At 46.3% G+C, this 25,646-nt stretch overlaps 1 protein-coding gene across 1 annotated transcript in view; it reads left to right on the plus strand.

Moving 5' to 3' along the window:
- Nucleotides 1-25,646, plus strand: part of LINGO1 (leucine rich repeat and Ig domain containing 1) — a 6,683,609-nt gene that overhangs the window by 3,550,612 nt on the left and 3,107,351 nt on the right. Inside the window, exon 6 of the mRNA XM_069624566.1 lies at nt 16,184-16,228. The gene's annotated coding sequence lies outside the window, so the exon portion shown is untranslated. The remainder of the gene's footprint in view (nt 1-16,183; nt 16,229-25,646) is intronic.

Below are 25,646 nucleotides of genomic sequence, written 5' to 3' on the forward strand. Positions count from 1 at the left end.
CCCCCTTCGAGTACTCACATATCCCCAGGTCTGGGGCATAGCACTGAACAATCTGGCTACATTATCTTTGGACAGCCCACTCATATTAACACTGAGAAACCAGCACATCTTCAGTGCAACTGTTCAATGAATGCAAACCCTTGAGCCGTTTCTACAGTTCTGGGTATTCTGAAGGACATCTGTGACAATACATGCAGATCAACGTGCATATCACAGTGGAACAAATAGGTATTTACAAAGAGCTTAAGTCACTACCAATCAAAAGATACAAATCTACAAATGTTGAGAATGCCAACCTTGAGCTACAACCAAACATTTCAAAGGTAAATGCTGAGGTTTGGGATGGTACATTTAAGGTACCAACACTCAGCCCAAAACAGCACATTCTCTTATACGAAGTCCTTCACACTACAATGTAACCATAACTCACACTACCGCACTACTTTACAACACTCACTGTATCCGCAGCATGGATGTAAGCTACACAATGTTTAAAGCAAGAATTGTGGCATAAGGGTGTAATGCAAATTGTTGGTGATTCTGCCTGTTTGTGTGGGCATACCACACTTTGGTGTGTTGCTCTGTTGGTGCCTATTGATGTCGCTCAACTCCTACTATACAAGTAGGAATATATTGTTAAATGAACTGTCTTGCTAAATTAAAATGTCATGTTTGGCTGAGCTGGTCTGAGGAATTCCTGTGGTGGGCACCCGTTCAAGGTAATGGTAGGTGTGTGCCCACATTCTTAAAATCGAAGCAGGCAATTTCGACATTTGCATCCCAGAATCATGTTTCTTTTTATGGTCTATTGAAAGCACAAAACCAAAAACACGAATTTTTCCGAAATGTTGCATGAATGTTCGGATGTGACCAGATAACTTGTCTTCCAAATTTGGTGAACTTTCACAGACGAGGTCAGAAGTTAGCGGAAACATTTTCCATTTTCCTATGTAATGTGTCATGGAACATTAATTACCTTAGCTAGCTACTGTGACAGTATATTATATATCTAAACTGCAATACAATTATTATCTCAAACTTTGTGTAGTTGCAGATTTCTGAAGATATGGTAGACCCAAAGTGGAGAGCCACTCCTGATCTGTGACACGCCACCATGGAAAGAGAAAAGGGACTACCCTTCTTCCGTGTCATGGTGGGCCTCTTTTTTTCGGGAGTTGTGAAACGTTTCACAACTCCCGCAAATATTCTATTATATAGAGGTCCAACAGGCCGGGGGTATTAATAGCAATAAGCCCCTCACTTGGGGGGGCATTACTGCTTCAGGTAATGCCCTGGGGTCTGCGTTAAGGCCCTCGCTTCACTCAGGTCTGTAACTATGGGCCTTGTGACATTACCTGTAGCAGTAATGCCCCTCTAGCTCTGGGCTTATTGTTTAATTAGCAAATGTCACTTCCAGCAATATAGGAAACAACATCAAATGAAAAAAAGATGCTCTCACCTACACAACGCCTGACAGTTATGCCTTAGACATACAGGAAGGGGAAAACTTCAAGTGCAACCAAATATTTTCTATATCTCACTGTAGCTCTCAGCCCACTGACACGCTGTAGCTTTAGAATACAAAGGAGGCCAAGCGAGAATGGCAGAAAAATGACAATTCTAGCTTAACCTGGTGAAGTGGATGGAAGGCTGACACTCAATCTGGATTGTGATGATTGATGTGCGCACTCTAGCAACTCCCACCTCTCCTAGAGCAGCATGGATGATTTCTCCCACCACAAGCTACACGGATCACACAGCACCAGCAGAAACTCTTGAACAAGAAACGTCCTTCATCACTAAGGACTTGCATGCCTAATTATCAACCAGGCAGATTTCTTCAAGCAACCATGAAACAAACAAATGCAGCAACTCAACACATAACCTAAAATTGACTATTTAATGAGGAACCTCCATCCAAATGGAACAGCCACCCCCAGGCTCACTGATACCCTTTACAACAGAGCATAAGAATAAATATGAAGACATGACCAACACAGGGCCACCATCAGCATCAAAATGAGAGATAAAGAAAAAGATACATTGTAACCCGAGCAACACTCGCTCCACGTCTAAGCTCAGAATCCATGAAATCCTAAAGAAAGAAGGCACCAACCTTCTATTAATCACAGAGATATGGCAATACAATGGCCACAAGGTGGTAGCACAAAGAAATATGCTGAATACATTAAAATTGCTCCAATCATGGATAAAGAGGAGGACTTGCCGTGGCACGCAAGGAACACCTGAGAATCTCAACAGCGCCCTCTCTGGACATCCCAGAATGTGAAGCACTCCTCTACCACCCTATCATCATCCATGATATATTAACTGCTTTCCTACAATCCCACCTTTGCAGAATGTCTCTCAGGCACTGTAGCCCACGTTATGATGGCATTGGATATCCTGCTCAATTATAGGCCCATAGCTAAAAACTTCTTGACCACATTGCCTATAGCCAGATCTTTCAGCACTTGAACCAGTTTCCCATCCTGAACCGCTATCCGGTTGGTTTTAGACAAGGGGTTGGAACCAAGACTTCTTTACTGGAGCTGAAGTCTAGACTTCTGGGACATCTTGATAAAGGTCTTCCCTTTTAATTTCTTTGGATTTGTCAGCCGCATTTGATTTGGTTCACCGTGCCATTCTGGTTGCCAGATTGGCAGAGGTGGCCAAATTCTCCCATTCTGCAGTGCAATGGATTAGCTCTTCTTTGTAAAATAGGCAACTTAGGGTCTGCCCTGAGGAGGCAGTGGCCACTCCTGTCTCTGTTCATTTTGGGGTGCCGCAGGGAGCAAGCAATTCACCCTGTCTCCACAACATCTTCATGGCCCCTTTCTTTGCATTTTTAGAGCAGGAAGGGGTTGTGTTCTCTAACTATGCAGACGACACCCAGTGTGTTGTCCCGATGACAGGCATTCAATCCCAAGATGAAGATGAACTCAATAGAGTTTTTTTCTCTGATAGAAAACTGGATGGTATGCAACAATCTTGCCTTAATTATAGGAAAAACATAGCTGATGATGGTGGGCACCCCAGCGACGTTAGCAAAGCTGGCCTCGGCTTACAATTGTCTCTTATTGGGGGAGGTGAAAAATTTCCCCTGAAATGAAAGTGACATTTCTGGGAGTGGTCTTTGCCCAGCTGCTGAACATGAAGGCTCACATGGGCAGCATTGTCGCGGCAGCAGTCTATTATGTCAAACTATTGGCACACCTTAGACCGTTTACATCCCAGGCGAATGCGGAAACCATTGCGAGAGCAATCATGGGGGCAAAGATTGACTACTGTAGCAGTCTGCTGGAGGGACTTTGCAAAGTTGATACCAATAGAATTCAAGTTGTACAAAATGGTGCTGTTAGAGTGGTCGTTGGACTATTCCGCAGTGACCACGTTTCCGAGGCTATACGCCCCTTTCACTGACTGCCCGTAGAGGTACGAGCCAGGTTCAGACTCTGGTTATCACATTTAAATGCAGACTGGGCCTTATGCCCTCTTATTTGCAAGACCTTATCCCAGAGAAGGTTGGCGGTAGGGCCCTCAGTTCTAGTAATCAGAATTACTTGTTCCTCCCTAGATGCAGATCGAAGAAGGTAGAGAATTGAGCCTTCTTTACTGCTGCCCGTAAGGCCTGGAATCTTTTGCCGCCTTCATTGCGAGGCCAGGCCTCCTTAGTTTTGTTTAAGAAAGAATTGAAAACTTGGCTGTTTGCTTGAACAGTGCTATGGAGCTGATGGATGATCTCAGAGTTCTGCCAGCAGGTTGGACTCCACTTGTTGTCATGTCTTTTTTGTTTCTTCCCGCGCCCTAACGCCTAAGGGTCCATGGCTGTGCATTACAAATAACTGAAAGTAAAGTAAAGTAAAGTAAAAACCAGCACAAAATCTTTCCCGGAGATTTCAATATCTGGTTCAAAAAAGAAAATGAAGCTTTTGCCAAATGATTTGAGCTCCTACATGGCCAGCTTTCACCATAAACAAATGGAGAAGTGGCAACTTATTCTGGTTGGCATACTCGGCAATGAAAATCTGACACTACAGCCCCTCCCATGCACGTTCTCTGGCATAACCAGCTCATGATACCTTTTGTTACCAATGCAGCAGCACACAGGCTCCTGACTCACAAATGGCAGGCCACCATTGCCATATCCAGCAAGCCATGGGCATAGCACACATTAACATAAACTGTTCAATTCTTTTCAATGAGAACTCTATCACTGCACCGTCACTTTACCAATTCAAGCCAATCATGGAAGCAGACTTCACAAAACTGGTGAAGTGGAGCATTAACCCATGGACCCCTGCGCCCAGGACATCTAAACAGAATCCTTGCAAATGGAACCCCCGTGCTCTACTTTCACAAACCAATGCTCTCTTCACTGGAAACAGATTCCCTTAATGACAGCCTACATTCAACCACTCCCGAAATCTGGACCGCCCACTAACAAGTACCCAGCCTACAAAGCACCTTAACCAGCTGGAATTCTGAAAAAGCTATATATACAGTCAAATGCTGGAACGTGCGGTTTCGAACAAGATCCTAGCTAGCAGGCACAAGAAGGTTTGAGACCTATGGGAGAAACAGATTCTGCTTTTGTATCCATTTGGGGTAGCGTTACATCATTACAGAAGCTAACATCACCTCGGCCCTCGTATTCCTTGATATCTCTGCAGCAATTGATATGGATAAACATGGATAATTAATGATGGGACTGAAAGAATAGGCCTACACAGCAATACAGTAAATGAGGTCTATGCTCACAAAAAGAACAGAAATTACCTGGCTGCCCATGTCAGATCCAACCCACGCAGAATAGCATGTGGATCCCAGCAAGAATGAAGAGGATCCTTTCGACTATTCAATAGACCCTATGATAAGGGGTACCTGCCAACAATCCTCTAAAGTGATCAAGAATCTTGGGATCATTATTGACAATGGTCTAACACTGGATCCACCAATCAACACACCAGTTAAGAAGCCGTCGGCCATCTTGGCTCTGAAGATAATGCCATTCCTCACCTTCCCGCACCGGACCCTCGCTGTATGATCACAGATTCTGACTAGGGAACTTATATGCATATAGAACACAGCAAGACCCCAACAAGAGGCAGCACATCACACCAGCCCTAATAACTATCCACTGGATAAATAATAATCAAGTTCAAAGCACTCAGCACTGTCCACAGTGCCCTTCAGTGCCAACTTCATCCAAGAAAAGACCATCCAGTACCAACCAAGAACACCACTGTGATCCAGCAGCGCTGTTCTACTAGAGACCACGTCGTACACCAGACAGAGGCATGGAGGATCAGCTTTCACCAACATGATCACCAAACCCGGGAGCACTCTACCACAGGGAATCCGCACCTTCCAGGATCACCTTGGCTTCATTCATTCATTCATCCATTAGCTTTGTTTCGCCAGCTGCCCTAAAAGCTCGCAGGCATCAATAACAAGTCGAGATGCCTGATCACATTCTCAATGCAAACACTGTATACAAATAAAACAAACAACAATGAAAGTGCATCAAACCTCGATTGCAATCAAGAACCACACAATCCTATTATCTAGAGATAGCTCATGTTAAATATTCATACACTATTCTAAAAAGGAGCTGGTGAAATATAAGTCATTAATGTCCCTCAGTAGCGACATTATACGAATCTTTTTTACAGAGTGAAGGACCTGACTTTTCAGCGCTCATCTGTAGGCACTTCGCATTCTGTGCAACCTAGCAACTTAGTTAAACTAGGAAAGACGTAACCCCTCTGAAACTTCTTCCTCGGGTTAAACACACATTTCTGCTGCAGGCACATATACCTGCTAAGTTATCTTACTGTTACCTGACATATATATTGTGGAGATGTCACAAACACATTCTTCTCCAGGTGCTAACATTGCATCGGATTTTCCCACTCCTCCCATTGCTGACTGTGGCCCGTATTTTCCCACTTCTCCCAGTGCTACATTGCGCTAGATTTTCCCACCTCTCCCAGCGCTGGCATTGCACCGGATTTTCCCACCTCTCCCAGCGCTGGCATTGCGCCGGATTTTCCCACATCTCCCAGTGCTGAGAGTGGGCAGGATTTTCCCACTTCTCCCAGCGCTGGCATTGCGCCGGATTTTCCCACCTCTCCCAGCACTGGCATTGCGCCGGATTTCCCCACCTCTCCCAGCGCTGGCATTGCACCGGATTTTCCCACATCTCCCAGTGCTACTTTGCACCGGATTTTCCCACCTCTCCCAGCACTGGCATTGCGTTAGATTTTCCCACCTCTCCCAGCACTGGCATTGCGTTAGATTTTCCCACGTCTCCCAGCGCTGGCATTGCGCCAGATTTCCCCACCTCTCCCAGCGCTGGCATTGCGCCGGATTTTCCCACATCTCCCAGTGCTGAGAGTGGGCAGGATTTTCCCACTTCTCCCAGTGCTGACATTGCATCGGATTTTCCCGCCTCTCTCCGCGCTGGCATTGCGCCAGATTTTCCCACTTCTCAAAGTGGTGGCATTGCAATGGATTTTCCCACCTCTCCCAGCGCTGGCATTGCACCGGATTTTCCCACATCTCCCAGTGCTGACATTGCATCGGATTTTTCTACCTCTCTCAACGCTGGCATTGCGCTAGATTTTCCCACCTCTCCCAGCGCTGGCATTGCGCCTGATTTCCCCACCTCTCCCAGCGCTGGCATTGCGTTAGATTTTCCCACGTCTCCCAGCGCTGGCATTACGCCAGATTTTCCCACCTCTCCCAGCGCTGGCATTGCGTTAGATTTTCCCACGTCTCCCAGCGCTGGCATTGCGCCAGATTTTCCCACCTCTCCCAGCGCTGGCATTGCGTTAGATTTTCCCACCTCTCCCAGCGCTGGCATTGCGTTAGACTTTCCCACGTCTCCCAGCGCTGGCATTGCGCCAGATTTTCCCACCTCTCCCAGCGCTGGCATTGCGTTAGATTTTCCCACGTCTCCCAGCGCTGGCATTGCAATGGATTGTCCCAGCTCTCCCAGCGCTGGCATTGCGTTAGATTGTCCCACCTCCCCCAGCGCTGGCATTGCAATGGATTGTCCCAGCTCCTCGGATCCGAGGAAATTCCTTTGCACTCCTTATTTATTTTAGTGCATTTGGCCGAAGCCAAAGCATTCGAAGAGCGATCGTTAGGATCTGGCGCAAGACACTTACCTCAAGACCACTTGAGCATCTGAGCAGGCACTCTCTGACACCGCTTGTTAAGGTTGTACTCAGCAGGAACTCAGGAATATTCAAGTACAGCTATTTAGGTTTAAAAGGTGTGCACCTTTTATACATTGTTTACAACATTAAAAGAAAACGCTCCTTCTGTGGGTTATTTTCCTTGTGTTCAGGATACATCTTTTAAGAGGGAAATGTTTACATGGGGTAGGAATGGGGGTGAGAAGAAAGCCTCCATGGACACTGGTAGGGTCCCAGTAAAACATGCTTTTTTTCCAGCAATGACTTTTACAATAGATGAATTCACCTTCCAGAGCAATTAGAACCTTTCCCCTCAAAAATGCATTCTCATGTTCTGCGACATGTTCTCAATCCACATAGGAGTCAGCTAATATGTATTTGTTCAGCGATGCCTCAGGTTAAATAGTTGACATCTCTTTAATTAGGCTGCTTAGGCAATCCATCAAAAATCTCCATGGAATCCAATAGACTCCAAAAATGAGGAATTGCCACCAGGTGTAATCCTGTGGTACTTCGATTGTACCAAGTGGCCGTAATGGTTATTGAGTGTGGCGGTAACCCGGTAGATTTGCCGCTGAATTACCACCAAACTCGTAATGAGGTCTTTTGTAGGCATATGTTGGCAGGGACCAGTGAACTCTCGAGGTAGATAGGCAAAGCTGAACACCCGTCTCCATCTGTGCTGGTAAAAGTAGCACAGGGCTGTTCAAGGGCCACAGCCAAATGTAGAGGTAACTTCCCACAGTGCACTTCTATTAAAATAATATTCCACCAGACAGCCCGACAGAGCTGCCTCTTTTGAGCACTCATCTGTTTTATTGGCAGAATTTTATATGGGTCCAGGTTTTAGCCGATTGCTCAGAGCCAAAAACAACTGAGGCAAAGATGTAGGTCTCAGTGATGATCAGAATACGATGCAGAAAGACAAATATGTGGGGTGCTCGCAAAGGCGAATGGGATATTTACAGTCAGCGATCCATCTGCCTGGCCGAGCCCTGAGCAGGTTAACGCTCACATTTATTTTCAACCTCGGGGGACAGTTTGTGCCTCTTTATTTTTTATTACCGGAAAAACTAAATGTGTTTAGTAATGTCAACAAATCCTCAATTTGAAGGTATCCTGACCTTCGTGCAAGAGGGACTGAGGCTGCCTACCAGCCCTGGGCAGGCTCCCATGGAATCACAGGCATTGGAGCTCATCTCTTGCAGGCCCCTGACTGCCTACTGTCTTGGCCTGCTACATTGTAAGCAAAGCAATCCCTTCCGCGCAAAGTGGTGGGACCAAGCTTGATTTGCATGTGGTCTTTCCCCTTCTGCAATGGCTTCGCAGGCGAAGAATGATGTAATGGAGGGTTTGCCAGAGCAATGCCAGAGGTTAAGAATAATTGTAAACCTTCCAGCCATCATCCCTATTGTTTTGCAATAGACATCCCGAGTGGGATGGGTATGCCCAGATGTGGGTCCCGTGCCTTCTGGGCGTAGAGACCGAAGCTACTCCTCACTGATGAGGCCCAACAAGGCCGAAACATGTTTGGAGATGCTTGTGGTCTCGTGAAGAAGAGATGTGACCAAGCATTTCCAGCTGGACTGCCCCTATTGGGGTGGGACCAGGCCTTATTTGCATATGGTCTTTCTCCTTTTGCAATGGCTTGGCAGACAGAGTACGCTGGTCTGGAGGGTTTCCCAGAGCAATTGCCAGAGGTTTAAGATTAAGGGCCTCATCATGAGTTGGGCGGTAACACCGGCGCTAAAAGCGCTGGCGTTATTAGCCCTACTGCCAAACCCACTGGCGCTATTAGCGCCGGATCACGAGTTTGGCGGAACGGGTATTGCCCATTCCCCATTCAGCCCATTCGGGAATTCCCCATTCCCCATTGGGCTAAATGGGGAAATTTCATGCTTTTACCACCGGCGGATTTCCCACCGGCAGTAAACGCGCCAAAAATCGGCATATCCTTGACAGATTTCCCCCCAGCTCAAAGCTGGGGGAAAATCAGCCGAAGCCGTGATTTGGCAGACCCTTAAATGCGGCAGTAACAGCATTACTGCCGCATTTAAGGGGTACAGCCAAACTCGTGCTGAGGCCCCAAGTCTACACCTTCCAGACATCACGTCTTTGTTCTAACATGTACAGACCAGGGCCACTGCTTGTGGTGCCAAGGCCCAGTGGGGTTACAAGATTCCTTTCCGTCCTTATGTGTGCGTTTCCCTTAGAAGCCTTCTGCACATACTGGCTGCACAGCCTTTGCTGGCCAATAACATTGCTTAAATAGGATATCAGTGGCAGGAGTGTGGACTTCCAATAACATGGTGGCACACTGGAAATATTTGGCTCAACAAATCAGGAATCCTGTTCTATTTAAACACATTCTAAACTCAAGTGTTGAGATATGTATTCATGCTTTCTTTAAAGTCCACAAGAAGCTTGATAGCCAAGAGCCACACTCCCTTTTTGATGTCCAGGAGTCAAACTGAAACCAAAAAAGTGATGGGTGGAAGGTTTTGAATTAATCTGAACCACTGGCATTGTTCTGGGTAACCTTCCACACCACTGTTTTTTAGCCCGTCTGTGCCATTGCAAAAGGGGTCCAGCCATATGCAAATCAGTCAGGTACTGCCACCAATGGGAGCAGCCTTGCCCAAACTGCTAGGCCAGGTCCCTTCTGCACAGAAACACAAGCAACCCCAGACATGTTTCGGCCTGGTTGGGCCTCCTCAGCGAGGTGCAGCTTGGTTACCTATGGCGCAGCGACCAAGGGACCCACGCCTGGGCATACCCTCTCTCACATAGGGAGACCCACTGACACCAAAAAAGTGATGGGTGGAAGGTTTTGAATTAATCTGAACCACTGGCATTGTTCTGGTTAACCTTCCACACCACTGTTTTTTAGCCCGTCTGTGCCATTGCAAAAGGGGTCCAGCCATATGCAAATCAGTCAGGTACTGCCACCAATGGGAGCAGCCTTGCCCAAACTGCTAGGCCAGGTCCCCTCTTCACAGAAACACAAGCAACCCCAGACATGTTTCGGCCTGGTTGGGCCTCCTCAGCGAGGTGCAGCTTGGTTACCTGTGGCGCAGCGAGCAAGGGACCCACGCCTGGGCATACCCTCTCTCACATAGGGAGACCCACTGACACCAAAAAGTGATGGGTGGAAGGTTTTGAATGAATCTGAACCACTGGCATTGCTCTATCTATTGCAAAACCTGCATTCAACCTCCACTGGATCCGTTTGAGACCCCAGGGTTTCACATACGTCACAGTGCAGCTTTGAGCAGGCTCTCCAGCACAAACTCAACTTTCTATCAAGAAGGTCCCTTGTGAAATGGCATGATTCACAATAACGGTTCCTCGTAAAAAAAAAAGAGGACCGATTCTTAAAAGATGCACATCCTGCAATGGACTTGCACGAGGACCCATTGTTTCTCATTATATGCTGTGTCCATTGAATTTGACCATTCTACTGTTTCAGTCTGTGCATAATACGTCTTGCTAATTTTCATGACCTGAACCTTTTTTTATGCTTCGTAGTCAAAGCATTTGGACATGAAGTTCAGGATCTTGTAAGCAACAGTGATACTGAACGTTGCACCTCTTTCTGCTTATCACACTATCAAGAGATTCATAAGTAACTCACAGAGGTTTTTGGCCACTCCCTGCTTCTGAGTGGATGGATAATGAATTTTTACTCACCAATGTTGTCCTCGAAATTCCTCTCCTTTTGCTGTTCGTCTCCCACTCTTGACCTTACAGATGCCCCTTCCTCTCGCTTCCCTCTCGCCCCACACTTGCTCCCCATCCATCCATCAGCTCTGCTTGTCATTCCCTCCCTGAATTTACTGTCGATAGTGTTCTCCTCTCCCTGCCACCTTCATTCTTCATTGCACCTTCCTCTCTGCCTCTCTCTTCCACATACCTGGGCCCACACCTCCTTTTCCCTTTTTTCACCTTACCTCTCTAGACATCTATCTTGGTTACACCAGTCCCTCCTCCCCCTTTCTCTCCTCTATTTATCTCACTCTTTGCTTCTCGGTGTGATTGCTTCAGGTGTCAAGTCCTAAAAATGAAAGTGGGGGGACTCAAACAAACGCAATGGGATGTGATCTCACCAGAAATTAGCATATCGAGGCGAAGTATGCACATTTCATTACATTGGCTTTGCATAACCACCCAAAAAGCACAGGATGAATGTCATTTGCCGTTCATAAAACCAACACACACACAAAACCAAGACAGGATATTTTCTTTTAATAGTGTTTTTGAAAATGTTTAAAGGTGTGCATGTTTTAAATTTCAAGAACCATTACAAATGCTTCCCTGGGACATGCAGTGCCGAAATGGGACATTGCCCCTTTAGTTGTTTGTTATTTTCCATCAGGTTATATGGTGCAGCGGTGAAGTGTCCAGCTGGCAAATCTGATGTTGCCTTTAATTCATAAATTCAAGGGAGAGTTCAATGTTTCCCATTTTAGCTGGGGGTACTGAGTCCACCCTCTGAAAAAAGAAGGGGGTCTCCGTCCACCCGCGTGTACCCTTGACTTTAGCCCTGGATTGCTTACATCGTGTGCCTCCTCTTTATTTCGCATACCCTTTCTCCTTTACCTTTCTCCACAGTCGTCTCCTTTCTAAATTTACTTCACATATTTACCTTTTTTATCCCTCACTATTCTCATGTCCTCGTCTTTTTGAGCTCACTCACTGTTCCCCTCTCCATGAATCATCTCCCTATCGCCCGCTGTTTTATTACTCACACCTCTCTTCCCTGCTCCCTCATTCTTTGCCTTCTCCGTCCATGTTTTCTGCATCTCCTTTCTCATTGGCCCAGAGCTCTACCCTCTTTCACCCTCCCGTCTGTCTTTCACAGGTTTCACCTCTCCATAGTCTTTCTTCGTCCCCCCACCGTCTCTTCTTTCCCCCAGTGGAGGCCTCTTTCGCACCGGCTCACACACTCTCCTCTTCATTTCTGTGTGGTGCTATCTCCATAAAAAGGTAAATTGCTCTGCGTGTCCTTTCGCTCTCAATCAGACGAGGCGCAGCACTTGCGCGTGTTCCTGGAGCCACGTCAGGCCTCGGCTGCCAGGGACGCTCTGCGGAGCTGTCACTGAGATTAGCCATGTCCGCGGGTGAGATGATTTATTTATTGCAGGCAATGGCCTGGTCTGGGGCCTACGGGAGCTGAGCCAGGGGAAGAGGAATAGTGGACGCCAAAAGAGAAGGGGTTCCAGGTGACTCTATGTCACCAGCGACACCATGCTCCAGTCCACTGCTTTAATTTCTCAGTCACCTGGATTGTGGGGGTTGTACTCTTGAGTAAGTTAATTTAAAGAAAATGGACAAATCTAAAAACACACTAAAAGCAAAGCTGGAAGAGAAATAGGGTGTACTCAGAGACATTTGGTCTCATTATGGCTCCGGCGGTAGCCGTGCCGGTAAAACCGGCACGGCTGCCACCGGAGTAATTTTTTTCCAGCGTCTGGGAATGGGCAATTGCCGGGGTATTACAGCCCTGGCGTACCCGGTATTTGCCCATTCTCGGGCGCCGGAAAATATTACTCCCTATTCCCATTTGAGTCCCATTGGCCTAAATGGGAATGGGGAGGTCGTATGCACCGGCACCATTCGTGAATGGTGCCGGTGCATCCGACATGGTCTGACCTGGCAGGTGAAAATGCATTTGCGAGCAGACCTCGTAGTTTGCCGGTCCGGTAACTACGGTACCATCAAGCTTAATGGTACCATTGTTACCGGACTGGCAAGCTTATAATGAGGCCCATTGAGTCATCTGGAAACCTTGCATGTGTGGCACTGGGGGCAGATGGAATGGGGCAGGAGGTCTCCGGTTATTACATTTATCTGCTCTATTTCCATGGATCTTCAAGGATATTAACTGATTTAATCATCAGAATACTATAGTAGGCTAATTGGAGAACGGGTGTCTCCTTAGACCACACTGTTCCACTCGAGGCAAATGTTCTATCATTGGTTCTGGATAGACCACTGTATTCTCTAATAGCAGGGCTTTGTTGTAAAGAATGGTATTGCTCTGGAGTTAAGCCCTGTCACCAACAACCCCGTATGACGGATCAAACCGACTATTCTGGCTATTTGCTAGGCTGCCTCACAAGCCAACTGCAGCGCTTTTACCCAGGCACCTTTTGCAGGATAGTTGTTGGCACCAGGAATAAAAGCACCATGCTTGTCACGTGGCACGTTGATATATCTGGGTCTGTTTAATGCTTATTCTGTGTGAGAGATGGAGAGTGGTAGAACAGGGGTGTGGGGGAGGCACAGGTTGTCTTTCTGTTCTGCTGCTAGGTCAAGACCACCTTCCTCCAGACTCATGGGGTGCCTTTATCGTTAGTCATCAGAGTATTTTTCTGAATTAAAAATAACAAAAGTTAAGCTTAATCTAAATGCGGTGACTCTGCACCATCTGTCTGTCCCTTCCAGCTTCTCCACCCCCGTTATTTGCATCTGCTCAGGGACGACCTGACATGGGCTTCAAAGACTCTCAAGTTTCTAAACTATTCCTTGTTCTCTTAGGACTTGTTCCCTCTAAATTGGATTGCTTTAATCAGAACACAGAGCCTCATCACGAGTTGGGCGGTAGCCCTTAAATACGATGGTAATGCTATTACCACCGCGTTTAAGGGTTGGCCCGATCACGAGCCGGGCAGAAAGTTGGAGTTTTACCTCCAGTTTTTTGCTGAAGGTACAAATCTCAACTTTCTGCATGCTTTTCGTCAGGGATTTAACACCTTACCGCTAATAGCACTGCACCAAGTAACAGTAACGCTATTTGCATTGGCTGTATACCGGCGTAATTATCGCCGAGATACTGCCAACCTCGTGATGATACCCTATGTGATTAATCCTGCAGAGTCCTCACAAAGACCCAACCTAAATTCTCGTCCCAGGTGGCCGGGGTGGCAACCGCTTCCTGATCCTGACCCTGGGGGTGGTATCAGCTGGGAGGATCACCTGCGAGGTTAAAGGCCCCAGGGGAACAGGAGGACTCTGTTGGATGAAATGCAGTATCTGTCTTCCTCCAAGAAGGAAATATCAGCGATACCAGAACATGTATTGGCTTGCTGTCAGAGAGAGCTTTTATTTTCCAGAGCGACTTGTATTCATGTGGGTGAAAACAACCATAACCAGTTATGCACTGGGAGTAAGAATCCTCCTGTTAAAATCACTTATATCTATAGAGGTAAAAGCTCCAGTACCCAGTCAATTTACTGAAAACATTACAGGGAGGTAAATTTCACAGAGAACCATGATATTAAATAACACCTAAAACATTAAATAAATATAGAAAGGGTAGTGAGGTGAAGGGGTTATGATGGGCTGCAATGGGGTTAGGGTGGTATTATAAGGGTAAAAAAATAGGGGTCAAATTAAAAGGTAAAACGGTTTGGTATTTTGTCTGTGATGAAATTTACCACTCTGTAATGTCTGTCAGTAAAATCACATGTAACGGGAAGCTCTTATGACCCCCAGGGGAACATTAAAAATGTGTCTTTAAAGATTAACAATTTAGATTCTGAAAACCATAATTCCCAGGTAAAGCCAAACTCTTTATTGAATCTTTATAATACTCCTTTAGGGAATATAACTAAGGAGAGAAATGAACTTGGTACTTCTATTTTCATAAGAAAAGCTGATTTAAACATTGTGGACATCAAGTCCCACAATGTCCAAAGAACCGGGACGAAGAAGACGGCTGTAGAGACACTAGACTGCAAGTTGCAGCCTAATGGTGTTAATGACCCACACCTGTGGGAGACTGGGAGTCACAAAAGGCCCCCTCAGGTGCAGTCCATAGAGAGCAGTAGCAAGAGGTCGAGTAGTTGTGGTACCTCCACTGTGTAGCAGAAGCAGAAGCTGGAGGAGAGCAGAGATGCCGGGACCACTGTCATGTGTCGAGACATTGATTGCAGAGGTCATACATTGGGAAGCATTGGATTTGGAAGCTTTCCCCCCGAAGACTGGGATTGCAGAGGTTGCATGGTGGGAAGCATAAACTTCAAAGCTTCACCCTAGTAAGTAAGTCTCCGGTGGCAGGCAAGCACCTGAGAGCCTGTGGAGCAGAGAACACTACTTTTCCAGCTGGTTTTGGCCACGGTGGAGCTAAAGAAGCAGGTAGCCGAGCTGCACACAGCAGCAGAAGCAGAAGACCCGGAGGCACCCGAGTGAGCGGACATGCATTCCAGACCCAGTGAGTTCACTATTGTATTGTGAACCCGGAATGCTCCGTGATCGCACGCTGACCAAGCCTGGGTGCCTTAAGTATGTAACTAATATAAAAAGAGTGAAGCGGCAAACCAAACATGTTGAATACCCAACTGGTGTAAAGCTGAATAATAATCTATTTGAAACTATAAGCAGATATAAAGAGTTGAAGGCAGAAAAATAAGAGCTTGACAAACAGACCAGAAAGGTGTGACTGTATTGATCTGGGTCAGAATAATTGTCAACAAGAGAGGGCAATATTACGAGAAATGAATACAAACAACTATTGCCAAAATCAAAAAGAGAATAATACCAATGCAAGTTAAAAAGAGCCAATATTGTGAAAGCTAAGAGAGGGCAATTAAGAACCCAAGTGTTTGTAACTCATATTGCGCCTGTGTAAAGGAGGCTATAAGAGAAACTGGCATAAACCAACGTTGTCAAAGCCAAAGAAGTGTAAGAGTGAGAGAAAACCATTGTCAGCAGTTGGGTAATGCGGAAGTTGGGGAAATAAGAGTTACAGGAGGGCTGCCCTTCTGATAGAAGGTATTCAGGATGAGTGGAGCATAACCTGCATTTCATGTGGCAATCACAAGTGTGTAATAAACAGCACCAATGTGTTTTTTGTTTTCCCAGAAGAAATAGTGAAACTTGATGTTGTGAAGAAAAACACATTGTTAACATATTGGAAGCAAACCTTTACCACAGATGTACTTGTAGTAGCTAACAGTTTCATTTTATCCTGGCAGGAGAATACATCAGGGCAGAGGATCGTGTACAAGTGGTCCTGGCAGGTGAGTGGACCAGATGGAAATCATTGAAGTACTATGGTATGGTTAAAGGTCTCGAAGAAGAAGTTGTAGAACCACTAAGGTGTTTTCATTATGAACTATTGCAGAATCATCCTGACAAGTTCATATTACAGAAACAAGTGTTTTGTGAACTGTTGTAGATTTATTCTGACAATTACCTTTTTTTACCCTAATGAACTGTGGAAGTATTCTCAGTTTATGAGAAGTTGCTCTGAACTCTTTGTGACAAATAGAAAGAGGAAAAACGTATTGAAGATTTTTTAACTGTTGGTTGAATTGAAGTTGGAACAAAAAGAACTGCATTGGAACTGAACTTTGTTGCCAAGGTGGAACAAAAAGAACTGCGTTGGAACTTTGTTGTAAGACCAGATATCCTTTTTGAATCTTGATTGTGGATCAGGGCAATATCGGAGCCCTGATTCTCTTGGACCATTTGATGCATTTGACACTGTGGACCATTGTGTCCTCAGGGATAGGCTATCTGTGTGTATTTCTGGCTGGGCCTTGACTGGTTTGGGTCCTTTTTTTCTGAATGCCCCCAGTCTCTTTCACTTCCTCCTTTCATGTCAGTGGCTATACCTCTCAATTGGGGTGTTCCTCAGGGTTTGTCTCTCTCTCCTCTTCTCTTTAATTTGTATATTCTCCCTCTTATTAAACGTATATACTATTTTGGTTTTCAGTGTTTTTCTTATGCTGATGACATGCAAATCCTGGTGTGGCTTGATCTTTCTGTGCTGGCTACTGAGGAGCATTGTCGCTCCTGCCTCTCGGTGGTACGACCCTGATGGGTAAAAATTGGTTCCGCCTGAGTGCAGAAAAAACAAAGGTGTTTATTGTCGGTTTGATGCCTGATTTCTCAGTGTGGTCTTCAGCTTTCTGGCTCTCGGAACTTGGCGCTCTTCCCCTGTTTTCTGTTGTTGTCAAAAATCTAGGCGTGAAGTTCTCTGCCTCACTATCTATGCAGGAGCAGATAAGTGCTATTTGCCAATCCATTCACTTTAAACTACGGACTCTTCAAAGGTCTTGCCCAATCTCCCTTGTCCTCTTCATCCTGTGGTAGTTTCTTCTCTCACTTTGGGTTCACTCGATTACTGTAATGCTTTGTTTCTGGCACAGCCGGCTTTTCTTCTCCAATGGTTGCAAGTGCTCCAGAACTCAGCCTCCAGATTGGCCGTTGGTGCTGCCCATCGGTCAACCTTTGGGATCCTTAACTCTTTGCACTGGCTTCTGGTGGTTACACAAGTTAAGTTCAAGGCTTTATGCAAGGTTCACCGAGCATATTATGGGACAAGCCCAGGGTATCTGCAGGCCAAATTAAGACATTATGGCCTGCCTCGTCTCCTATGTTCCTCCACCTCCCTGCAGATTGTTGTTCCTCGGTTCAAATATTCCCGAGTGGGTGGTCATTCGTTCTAGGTGGCTGCAGCCCTGCTTTGGAATTACATCCCACTGTTTCTTCATGAGACTACTGATCATCTCTCCTTCAGGCGGGCACTGAAGAACCTTTCTGTTGTCTGCCTGAGCTCGCTTCTGCTGCTTGGCTCTGCCACTTGTTTAGTACTCAGCCTTAGCGCCATGGTGCCCCTGTTGGTGAAGGTGCGCTTTAGCATAACACATAACAACATAACAACAATCTGTTGAAGAGAATCCTGCTTGAATCTGGAGAAGGGGAATTCACCCAGAGTATAAGGAGAGACTGTTACCAGATTGCAAACATAACTATCAATTCTGATTTATTTGAACTGCCATATATTACATTGTTGCGTTGTTGTATGTACAAGTGTGAGGGACAGAAAACTTTTGTTAGAGGGACATCCTCATCAGGGTAGGGACAGTGAGGCTTTCATCCAACCTTTTTTCTTAATAAAAAGGCATCTTTTCAAAAATCTCCACAAAGTTTTCCACCTCACATTTCTGACCCCTCCCAACTACCAGCACCTGCACACTTGTTCCTGTGCAAGTTGATGCACATGGAAAACGAATAGTATTCCTTTCAGGAAGTATTAATGCACAATTGATACAATTCAATGAGTTGCTTACACTGAATAGATTCTAAATGCTGACTTGATGAAAACCATCTTGAATGAAAATGTGACTGTGACGTTGTCACATTAGGCTGCCCTCCCACTGGAATTAGCGTGGCTCTGGGGACAAGCGATGCCCACCCAGCTACATGATGTACAATCAGGTGGAGGTTAATAAGGAATTCCCAGGAACTCCTCCTCTTGTCCCACTCCACATTGTGCCATGCTCACAAAGGTGGCTACAATGTCACAACTCCAGCATGGGCAGCACTCCTCCAAGGAAAGTAAGCCTTTTTCCCCACTCAGTGGTACATGTAGTCTGGGGTCTCCCAACTCCAGACTGCCAATATTATCTGCAGAATCAAGATTGCACAACGCCCGACCAAAGGAAGAGATAAAAGGAAGAGATGAGCTGCTGGGGAAAGGGTCATCCAGCAGCCTGATGGAATCTTGGGATGGGACAAGATTCCACCAGGCTTCTGGATGACCCTTTCTCCAGCAGCTCATAGACTTATTTCCTTCATCCTGTTATTACCATCACGGATTAAGAGGAGTAAACCAGCTAGGGCCACTTTGACATCTAGGAACACATACAAATTGTCATTGAAAGCCAATGGTCCTTTGATCAGGCGTTGTGCAATCTTGCTTGATTCTACAGATAATATTGACTTTGGTTACCAGAAGACTTTTTCTGACACGGTTAAGGATCTTGCACCTTTAAAGGCTTGTTCTTTGCCACCTAAAAAGCATACACGGTACACTCCTGAGAAACGTGAGTTGAAGATCCTCAAGAGGAAATTTTTAATAACTGGCTTGGGTGTAGATCAGATGAAGATAAAGTCCTATATACTGTATAGCGGCTAAGAATCATAAAGGGGCAATTACTGATTCTAAAAAAGATGACTACAGTATGAGAATTCTGAATGCTGGTTCCAACTCTAGGGAGATTTTTAGACTTCTGAGGGAACTTTTGAAACCCCAGAGGGTCAAGCAACATTTTCAAGGACAGTATGTAGTGAACTTCAATACAGGAAGACGTGTTTGGAAATCTAAGTGATATCAGGGAGATTATTGATGCCAAAACAACACTGTCTGAGGAGGATTTTTCATGTAAGGATATGCCTGCACCTGTAATGTCTTTCATGCCTTTTGAGATCAGACCAGCTGCAGAGGCCGAAATGCTTAAAATCATCATCAGCTGACACTGACTGGTTCCAAGGGAGATGTGTGTCCCGGATAGTTGTGTAGGACTGCTTGTCATTAATATCATCAATACCGAAATGTGTGAATTGGTAATTTGCATAGTGCCATGTCCCTGACTGCATCAAGTAGTCCTGGATATCTCAATTGATTTTTTTGTAAAAGCTGGACCCCTCTATGCCTACTAACTACGGGTCGATTGCGATTGGCCAGTGTTTCTACTCCTGTGTACTCATTGGACCAGAAAACAGAAGAGTTGCAGCCAATCATGATCCTTTGGCACTTCAGAATGCTTTTTCGATATTCCTTTCAAGATGCTGACAGTGGCTGTGATCTTGTCCTGCCTCCTGCTGGAGCGACTACCTGCCATTAAAATACCTCTGGTTTGGATATCACCAGAAATCCCAGGATTGCCACTGCACAACATGCATCCGAAGTCTGTTGCTTTGGTTTCCATATTCTGTGCATGGGTCTGCAAGTTGGCCTCTGCATGGCTCCCCATTTTCTAGAAAGTAATGACGGTGATTTTGGCCTACATTCAGAAGCACAGATTGTACACTTAACTGTACCTGTCTGGCTTTATGGTTCAGGGATTCTGTCTGTGGATGGGGCTGGAGGCTAACTTCCTGGTTACAGCTCTTCAGCATCAGCCCTGTAGGGAAGAGTTTCCAACTGCTGGATGGCCTCCAGTCCCATCGACAGACCTAAGAGTGTATGCCTCTGAAAAGCTCTCCGTTGTGTATCTGTATTGCTGTACACCTCTGTAAAGTGCTCCGTTGCTTCTCAAAGCTAGGTCCATGCTCAATAAATATCATAATAATAATAATAATGCCAATGTCCCAGATTCAACACTAGACTCCACCCATGTTCTTAATTAGAGCCACTTGGGATGCAGACCATACTCCGGTGTTGCCTTTTAATGAGAGTCTATTTGCCCCTCCCCTGCCTATCCATCTCTTCGAGACCCTCAGTATGGAAGCTTCAGCAGCTTCTTGGGCTCATAATAATAATTTGCATTTATATAGCGCTAAAAACCCTCAGGCATCTGAGCACTGCTTATTATTACCCACGGTGTGTGGTGCACATTTATGGACCTCGGAAGGATGAAAGGCTGAGTTTGGCCCTGTCGGGATTCGAACCTGCATCAGCAAGTGCTCGACTTGCTGTGCTATCTGACCAGCTGTTGGTGTGGTGCCTCTAGTTGTTTCCGAACGACACGCACTGCATGCACCCTACGCAGTTCCATTTGGTATGCCTCAGGTGCCAGTAGAATGGTTCCTTTTCTGCCTTGGTCTGATCATACCACAGGTTCTGAGGTACCTGGGGTGGCGTATGGACCATGCCGATGCTCTGCAGAGGGTTCCTTTTTGTCTCCCCGACCCAGGACTGTCTTTGATGAACGACGTGCAGGAATAGATCGTGTCTGCCAGCCTGAGGCCCTTTGCTGACATTCTGACTCTGAGGGACAGACAACTAACTCCACAGCAAAATCTTGGGCACAGCAGATTCTTTTTGGAAGGACGTTTTTTTTTTTTTTCCTTGGTGCAGAATAAGTGGATTCTGGTCATGTTGGAGCAAAGCACACCACCGCTCTGTTTTTTAAGTAAGCAAGAGTGGGGTACTCTGGTTTTCATAGCTGTGCTTGCCTGCAGTGGGCATGTAGAACATGGCTCCTTCTCATCAAATCTCCTTGGTGGTGAAGGCACACTTGTTGAGTTGCCTATCAATCCTGCCCCTGCAACTTCTGTTCCTGCAGTGTTTTCCTGGTTTAAGGTTGCACCTCATTGGTTCTCTTTTCCTCCACGAGTTTGGGGGAAGATGGTCAAAGACATGGCAGTTATTCACCGCAGTCACCCTGGCAGTTTTAGAACAGGCCCCTCTTCCTCCAGATGGCACCCTTCTTGACCTCCCTTTCATGTTATATTAAGACACCTCACAGGCATTGGCAGGGAGGAAAAGGGCTCGGCAAGGTAAGCCAGTGTGGGTGGAAGGGGTGGTGGTGGGGCTTCGGCATGTTAGGAGCCATGCATGCACCAGGGGTTCTACCTCCTGCTGAGTATTCGGGCCACTACCATGAGCGACTTGTACTATTCCTGCCACACTTCCAGTACGGAAAAACCTTTGCTCCTTGTGCGATAGGAAACCAAGCTACACTGCGCCGATGAGGCCCAACAAGGCCGAAACATTTCTGTGGTTGCTTGTGTTCCTGTGCAGAGGGGACCTGGCCTAGCAGTTCAGGCTGGGCTGCTCCCATTGGTGGCCATATCTGACTGATTAATATATGGCTGAACCCCCTTTGCAATGGCGCAGATGGGCTAAAATAAAACGGTGTTGTGGAAGGTTGCCCAGAGCAATGCCAGTGGTTCAGGTTTATTCAAAAGCTTCCACTCATCACTTTTTTGGATGTTGTGTCTGGAAGTGCACTTCTGGGCACTCCTGAAAAGGTATGCTATGTTCTTATGAGTTTTCTTTGCATTCAGAACACATAATGGTGGAGGAACCTGACATGACATATTCCACGTCATCACGCGAGCTCAAAAAAGGGCACATTTCAAAAGTAAAAAATCCTGGGACCCTGGGAATGCTGAGGAAGTTTTTATCGAGGTTCTCGCCATCCCATGTTTGCTACTTGCTGTGTACGTCACTCATGATGTAACTACATCCCACTGACGGCGGCCTCTCGCTGCAGGCCCAGCGTGCCATTCTCTGCGGAATTAAGTATTTTCCAGAACATTCCTGGAGTAAATATTTTTTTCATCGTCCTCGGCATGCTCCTTCCTTTGGGACTAATGTTTCTCTGAATATTTATACACGCAGCCCGAGGGACCGGCAACATATTTTCCAAAGTGGACTGATTTGTAGAGAGTTGCTTGCAGGATTATTAATTCATGCTTGATAAACAATTTTCGGATGCGGGACCACAGCGAGCCTTTCAGCCCAATGTCTGGCTGGGCCCTGTGGCACAGGCTATTCATAGAACAAAGATGTAAAACATTTGGAAAAAATGTCTCCTGCACCACAAATGTGCAACCACTTTTCGCCCGCCACCCTGAACAAGGAAAGGAGCGAAATAACTTGGTCCGTAGGCACTCGAGGGTACACATCACATAGCCTTGTCTCTGCCACACTCCCACCTGAAATCCAGGGGCACTTGCTCTGCTTTGCACTGTATTTGCTCTTGGAACGGACACTAATATAGCAGAGCCGTGAAGTGCTGCCTAGCCCTCTGAATGAATATTTTCGTATTTTAAAGAATTTGTCGGCCGAGGTCCTGGTTGCCGGGCTCGGTGGGTGGTGCTCGTTCAATGCTGTCTGGCTATGTTGCGTTTGCAGAAAAGAGACTAAGCATCGGGGTGGCATCCATCCCTTCATGCACGGGTGTTGCTAGGTCTGAAAAAGATCTGGGGCTATGCTAATTTTGGGACTGTCGGAATTGGGGGCTAGCTAGCCTTTTTGGTTGTAACTCCTGAGATTCTATCTGGGGCTACAACTAAAAGACCTGGAGCAATAGTCCCCTAACCCCCCGACACCCCCCAGCAATGCCTCTGCCTTCATGCGATGTGGTCTAGGCCCCATCTGCAGGGAGTAATTCTTGCCAGGGTCATTTCCACGCCTAAGTTTAACTATTTCTCTGCCTTCTAGATCCAAGATCTCCTACCAACTTAAACTGCACACACAAAGCATACATAGGCCTATTCTTTAGAACATCAACACTAACAAAGGCTGTGAGTGATTCGACCATCTGCACGGGGAGTGTGTGCTCGCCTGGGCTTTTTTTGATGATTTTTTTGAAAATGGAATGATGGGAGTTCAACTTCCTAAAATATGTGGGGCTAATCAGCACAAATATTTTAATGCTTGCCGCACAACAAACACATAGTGCAGAGTACTCTGGGGTACACAGCCCACAGGCACAGTCCTTCCTGTCACATTTATTTGACAGTTTACAGCGAGGGGGACACAAAAACATCCAGAGGTGAAGGGCAACACCTTCCTCCCTGCGAATAGGCCTGGTCACAGAACTTAACAATGGACAGGAAAATGAACACCTCTTTCATATACAAAAGGTCACCTTAAAGCTAGCTCCCACCACTCTGTATAAATGACAGTGAATGGTGTGTCTCGGTCCACTATTTACCACATGCAACACCTGCAGAGCGGACCCCTTTCAGAGGGATGAAGCGTGTGATTTAAGGGAGACAGAAGTCTGTTCTCACCACAAACTTCAAGGGAGACCTGTGCTTTGATCAAGAGCCACAGAGGGCTTAGTTAACCAGAGAGACACTTTGATCTACAACAGACAGGATGATGGGTGGGACCTAGGAGTACATAGTGTCACCTCTTACCTTTCCTGTTGCAAAGCACTCTAGTCCTGACCTCACGCATAACAGAAGATGTTTGGCGGGGACCCCGGATTGTTTCCTTAAGGTAGGCTTATCCTGCACCAATCACTGGAGCCCATTTGGATTTAAAAGAGGGACAAGCCCCTCACTTAGCAGATCATACAACGACTTTGAAAGGAGTAAGAAGAAGGACTAATTTGGACCCTGCCTGAAGGTACAGTCTACCTTACATCTTTCACCAGTGAAGGAATGCCAGGAGTTCCAAGAGGGAAGCACGATCCCTCCCCTAAAGTTCTCCCAGTGAACAGAGGTTGACACCAGACTCAGAGGACTGGTCCAGCTGCCTCAGAACCGATACCGAGCCAGCACACAGTGTACCCTGCTAGGTTCTTCCAGCAAGCTTCCTAGGTGGGTGAGAGTCTCTGAACAAAGGACAAGGCCGTTGCCTGCAAACACTCTCCTCAGCTTTGGGCCATCTGTCTTGGAAGGATGCCATGAGCCCTGCAAAGAAGCTAGGAGGAGTGCCATACAAACATCACCCTTTGTCCATCTTTTAAGGACATTTTCGAGTCAGTCGAGCACTCAAACCACAACCGGCTGCACCACTGACTGTTGTCGCGCTGCAGCCATTAAAGCCGTCCAAGACGCTTCAACCGGCATTCCAGATCCGCCAGCCAGCACAGAGACAACAAATCTCGACCCTGAGCTGCCGTGTAGGCCAGCTTGCAGCCGTCCATCCAGCCTCCCTTGCCAAACTGCCTGCCGCCTGAAACCTGCATCTTTCTCCTATCTTGAACTCTGTTGCAGAAGCTGCAAAGCATCCTGGAACTGACTTGCGCTGTTGTGCACCAAGAAAATCCAAGCACCAGGTACATTGTGGTTCTGTACCCCTGGTCCTTTCTCAACAGCCCCTAGTGACATTTATGACCCCTTGCTCCCTTGTTGCTGAAACCAATTAACCTTGAACAGTTGAGACTGGTTGGATACTGACAGGAGGGTAGTCGGTAAAGCAGAGTGTATCCCTTTCTTTCATGAAACTGTCTGTCCTCTGTGTTCCTTTACTGTGTGGGTTTCATTTTGTAGTGTGCTAGAACTGTCTGTTGTAATAATAATAAAGTAGATATGTTTATACAACCTTGACTGGACAGTCCCTTTTATCATTGGGTAAGAATTGTATTTTCATTGTGTTGCAACTAATCATCTGTCCTTGACCTTGTGGAGATAAGCCTGCGGTTCTGTCCACGTTACCAAAATTGGACAAGGAGTTTTATAGTTTACTTGTGGTGCAATCTGTTTGGATGCCTTCTAGTTTAATAGAGGTGTGGGGCTGATTGAAGGTTTAGAAACTGATATTTTTCCCTGGACCACTGGTGCCCCCGGACGTTGATTTGTCACAGAGCCACAACTAAGCTCTACTCTTTAGCCCTGTCACACTATCCCACATCAGTGTCTAACCCGACCCAAAGCAATGAAGTCTATAAAATCTTGGTCTCTTCCTTATAACACACTGTCACGTTTCTGTGGCAAGCATGCAGAAAGCAGACTAGCACTCAGGAGACAGGTACTTCCCACCTATCAACACCAAATGTTTAGTATTTTCCTTTCCCACCCCACTTTTTTCCTACAGAGCCAAGTGCAACAAGACCACCAATAACGGCAGACTGGATCGATACACGACCATTTACATTATATTACATTTCTATGGCCCTATGTCCTTAGTCTGCCTGAAAAGATGAGGCTCCCCCTGTGCCCCAGAGAAAGACATCTACAATTCCGGGAGGCTGACTCAAGCCCCCGCTCTGTTGCATGTCACCGTTGGCATGGTAAATCATG

This window comes from Ambystoma mexicanum, chromosome 11 (assembly GCF_040938575.1).
Source record: "Ambystoma mexicanum isolate Mex_15411 chromosome 11, UKY_AmexF1_1, whole genome shotgun sequence".
Classification (NCBI taxonomy): domain Eukaryota; kingdom Metazoa; phylum Chordata; class Amphibia; order Caudata; family Ambystomatidae; genus Ambystoma; species Ambystoma mexicanum.